Below are 4,940 nucleotides of genomic sequence, written 5' to 3'. Positions count from 1 at the left end.
CTTGTAAGATTAAAAGAGAAAAGCTTCATAATGCTGTTTGTTGTACTTCATTAATAAAATCAAATTACATACAGACTTGAAAGTTAAACTATAACTAACAGACGGCTGACAGTACGTCACGTAAACATGATGAATCACAACTAGACTCAGTAAAAGCAAACATTAAACTACAAGGGTCTGTGTAGGGCAGTCTTTTGGGGCGGAGGGGCGAAGGCAAAAAAAAAAAAAAAAAAGAAAAAAGAACAAACCCACTACAATGCCCATAATATACCACCTAAAAATTTAAGTCATAAAAGAAACATTCACACCACTGTTCTGAAAGGAGTGAAGTACAGAACTTATGCCACAAACTTAATAAATATAGCATCTTACCTGCAAGATTTGTTCTCTGACACTGTAAAGTGAACCACACATTAGGGTCTAGGACCTCTGTATCTTACAATAAAAAATACCCTCAAAGCACAACCAATATCTAGAAATCTCTGCATGAACATCCAGAAGTTACCAATGAAATCAGATTTGTTTTTTCTGGCTGTCGCAAAACCTAACATTTTAGAAGAAAGCAAATACCTTCCTATAATGCCCTTCAACCCAACTGTGCTATATAAGAACATGGATGTAACTAAAAACCTCCTTGAAGATAAGGCAAGTACTTTACTGCCTATAGTATCAGGATTCATAAGTCACATACGTTTCTCAAATCAAGTAGTTATGTCACCAACCCATATGTGCAAGATAATGTTTCTTATATGGTTATACGGTTTCTTATATGGTTATTGCTACATTCACATGGTAAATTGAAACAAGCCCACTTTTGACCTGTTCATTCAGACCAAAACCACCACTCTAAGATTACCGCTGTGCTCACATTCAGGAGTCCTAAACAATAATTAAAACCCTTAAAAAAATAAAAAAATTTAATCATACAAAGTATGTGGAATTCGTTGTCAAATAGAATCATTACAATCATTACACACACTTGCTAATAACACAAACACAGGCAGATTCAATATTTATATTAATGAAAATATTGGCAGGAATTGCATTTAATTTTTTCCTAATAGATGCTTGCTTGTGTGCAAATGCATACGTACGTATATATACACCTATTCATAGATGCCTAGGCATCTATATTTTCAGTTTATTATACTATCCTATTTTCAGTTTATTACACTGTGAGTTTCCTGAACATCTTACCTGAATCTGAAATAAAACGCACTTAAGAGACAGGGCACAGAGCTCGAAGGATCTAGACTTGAAACTCCGCATAAAATCAAACCATATAAAAATCAATAAATCAATCTAGATTTGAAACTCCACATACTGAATACGTAACATAATTTAAAGAGCCCTCAATTACCAAAAGTAAACTCACATTACAGATTTCACATTACAGAACAAGTGATAAAACAGAGAAGCATGTTTATTAGAACAATGACCCAAATGTTTTGACAATGGGCAAGAAACTCAGTATTTTTGTTATATATTTTATGAATCCAGCTGCATTGAAAACGTAATTGCTACTACTGAGAACAGTGCGGTCCATTTCATGAACTAAAGCAGACATCTAATATAAGCTTTCTGGGCAAACTGACTCAAAAAGAAGTCTGGTCATATGGTGGTTCCTTGCTATAGCTCTGTAAAAGAATGTTATCTGGCAAGAACATGAAGGAATACAAACATAGGGCAGCTAGACTGTCCTGCTTCTTTACAAAAAGAAAGATTTTAATATGATTAAAATAAAAATTTTCATTTTATTTGAATATTTTCAAAATACTTTTCAGCAAATATTTACTTGAACATTTGCAGCATCAGGTGCTGCATGATACAGTGCACTTCAAAAAATAACAGTGTTATCAGAAATACACTTTCTTTTCCCCAATATTTCCTTCTGAAAAAGGAGGGAAAATTGTTAGGAAGATTTATCATTAATTACCAAAAAAAGAAAGTAAATATTTCTTCCTTTGCAGCAGCATCTGAAAAGCATGCAGTAGGGAAGATATAGGGTAACAAACAGAACAAAAATTAAAAAAAAAAAAAAAAAAGACTAGAAGTACAAGGAAAATGAGCCTTACCTTCTGTGTAAACTGAATCAAGGAAAAAAAGTCTTTGAAACTAGAGTATGACATATGAGTTTTCATAAAGCATGCCTACTAGAATACATGTACCATAAGACTTACACAATTCCATGACATCTGTCATGAACTAAGAATGTATCTGTACAGAGCAGCACCACAGTCTCTTTCCCACTTTGTGACTCTACACACCAGATGTCCTATGGTGCAGGCACATATCACATACCAAAAAATAAGAAAACACTACAGATACTTGCACAATGGGAGACAATTAATATATACAGCAAACTAAGTTTGGCAAACTCATCTACCTTAATAACATCCTTATAAAATACCAAATTGAAATTCAAAACAAGTTACAGCAACAGTACTGATAATCTTTCTTTTTTAAAAGTTATCTCTGGTTTTCCAAAAATACTGTTTCTCGTTTGCCAAGTTTTAAAAGAAAAATTTTCTTTAATAGCTTTTCAAGGAAAAAAACCCAAAGATGATAAAGGAAATATTCCAATTCCTAAAAATATTCCAATTCACTTACCTTTAAGCAGAAAAATCTCCAGATAAAATTAGCCAAGGATCAGATTTCCACAACAAATACCTATCAAGATCTGCTAGTTTAGATTCTCAGACAACAAAATGACACATTCAGCAAAAACAACAGCAATGGTAAGGGACGTCAGCCTCTACCAGCTACCTGCTATTGGCCCTGTTGCATGTATCATAACCACGCAAACACTTCAGCCATGCCACTACAGAGCAGTCACTTAGCTTTAACTGCCAGGGTCAGGTGGGCGTAAATTCTATATGGAGGGTAGAATCACTAAAGAATTGAACAGGCATCAACTGTGAGTGGGCAACTACTCAAACCATTCCACTGAGATCTGCTAGAGCTCCTTTGCCCATAATCCTACGTAAAGAGACTACTTACAATGGCTTAAATTACTTCAGCAGATGAAGTAATGTTTCTGACAGCAGCTAGATGCATTTTGAATCACAGCACACTGTACCTTTCAGAGCATACTCAATGTACAAATATACTTAATTGCTGACTGAAAGCAATCAGAGTTAGAAAAACACACCTAAGAAATAATGAAGAAAAAAAAAGTATTTCTAATAAGAAAGCTCATATGCATTATCTCTTCAGGTCACCTATTCCAATTCAACACACCCTGCGTGCTTCCCACCTCTTGGTCCCCAGCTTTTACCAGCCATAATTTATAAACCACTTAATAGGAGTTCTACACATAGTCAAAATAATAAAGTAATCTCAGCACAAAAATTCTCGAAGGGGGAACAGTGGATCAATAAATAGACTTCTGTCCTTAGAGGTCTTCAAGTCACAGCTGACCTGATCTGGTATTTGTGACAGTCCTGCTTCAAACAAGGAAACAGACTAGGTAACCCCCAGATGTTCCTTCCCACCAGCTTTTCTATGGCTCTGTGACTCTGTAAAAGACTGCCTTCCACAGGATACATATATTAGTGACAAATACACAGGAATCAGTAACTCAGGACTGTACTGCACAGAAGGAAGATAAATCAGATAATGCTTTTGTCCAATTGATTTCTTTACACTTCTCCCTAATCACATAAGAATGAAATAAGAAAAACACTCTCCGTCAAAAGAAATAAAGTTTCCCAAAATAAAACAAGAAGTCCAAAGAAAATAATGATCTTGAAATAGGTGAAGAGGCCTTCTCCTTCAATAGTTGCAACTACATAAAAGCTGTATCTTGCTTCTATCTACCATCTTGTATCTTGTATCTACCATCTTGCGGCACTAACAGTGGCCTCCCTATCCAGCAACAGCTACAACACAAAATTATTTTTTGCATAGTAGGGAAATATATACTTGGACAAGTATTTGATAAATGTTTTATAAATATTGATAAATAAATATTGATTTATTCTTATTCCTGTTTCCACTATAGGGCAAAACTTGCAATAAATATTAAATTTTCACTTATTTTTTACATAAAGTTCAACGTCAAATACAGTCAATACTTTTTGGGGGGGAAAAAAAAAAAAAAAAAGAGCTTTATTCTCCCTTGCCATAATTACAAAATAACATTACTGAATAAAAAAACTGGTTTGTATTCAAATATACCCATGAAAACTATATTTAAAAAATCTACTTTGCGGCAAGTGGAACTGTTCTAAAGCTAGGAAATGTCAGCCTGTATTATTCCCGTGTAACCTTACTTTCACCCATGTAACACGATTTTACTGTGCCACAATTACTAATTATGTCTCCACACTGCCTTTTCCAACAGGCTTCACATCTCAGTTGGGTTTCAGTTCAGAGCGGAAAGAGACTATGAGACATCTTACCTTGGATAGAAGTTGTAACTATCATCTCTTTTCCCCTCCTATACTGCAGGAGAGGACCAGCTCTTTTTACACCACCTCTAACACTGACAGAGAGCTAAGTCATTCCTGAGATTAGGGAGGGGACAATTACAGACACCTAAGGCAAGAGCCCTTCCATGTTCAGTGGACGAATCAGGACTGTGCAACAAATAGAAGAGTCTTTTTCATTCTCTACCAGAGAATAAAGGGAAAATACACAAGCAAACTACAACAAATCTTATCCTAAATTAAACTAGAATTCATTTATCTGTGGATATAAAACAAAACTCTTTATTGATTTGAGGTAATATTTCTCTCCAATAACATGCTACCAACCTATACCTGGAGCTGGTAGCATCAGAGCCCAGAAGATCAATTTGCACATTTCCCTGACTTTACCTGCTGAAACAAAGCACTTGGATATTAAATTGAAACAAGAACACTGTCAAAATGCATACAATCTGCAGTAAAGGACAGCGTAGTTACGTAACATTTTAGCTATCATGCCATTGTTTTTTC

Source organism: Fulmarus glacialis, unplaced genomic scaffold (assembly GCF_000690835.1).
Source record: "Fulmarus glacialis isolate BGI_N327 unplaced genomic scaffold, ASM69083v1 scaffold25529, whole genome shotgun sequence".
Classification (NCBI taxonomy): domain Eukaryota; kingdom Metazoa; phylum Chordata; class Aves; order Procellariiformes; family Procellariidae; genus Fulmarus; species Fulmarus glacialis.
This window is presented reverse-complemented; position numbering follows the sequence as displayed.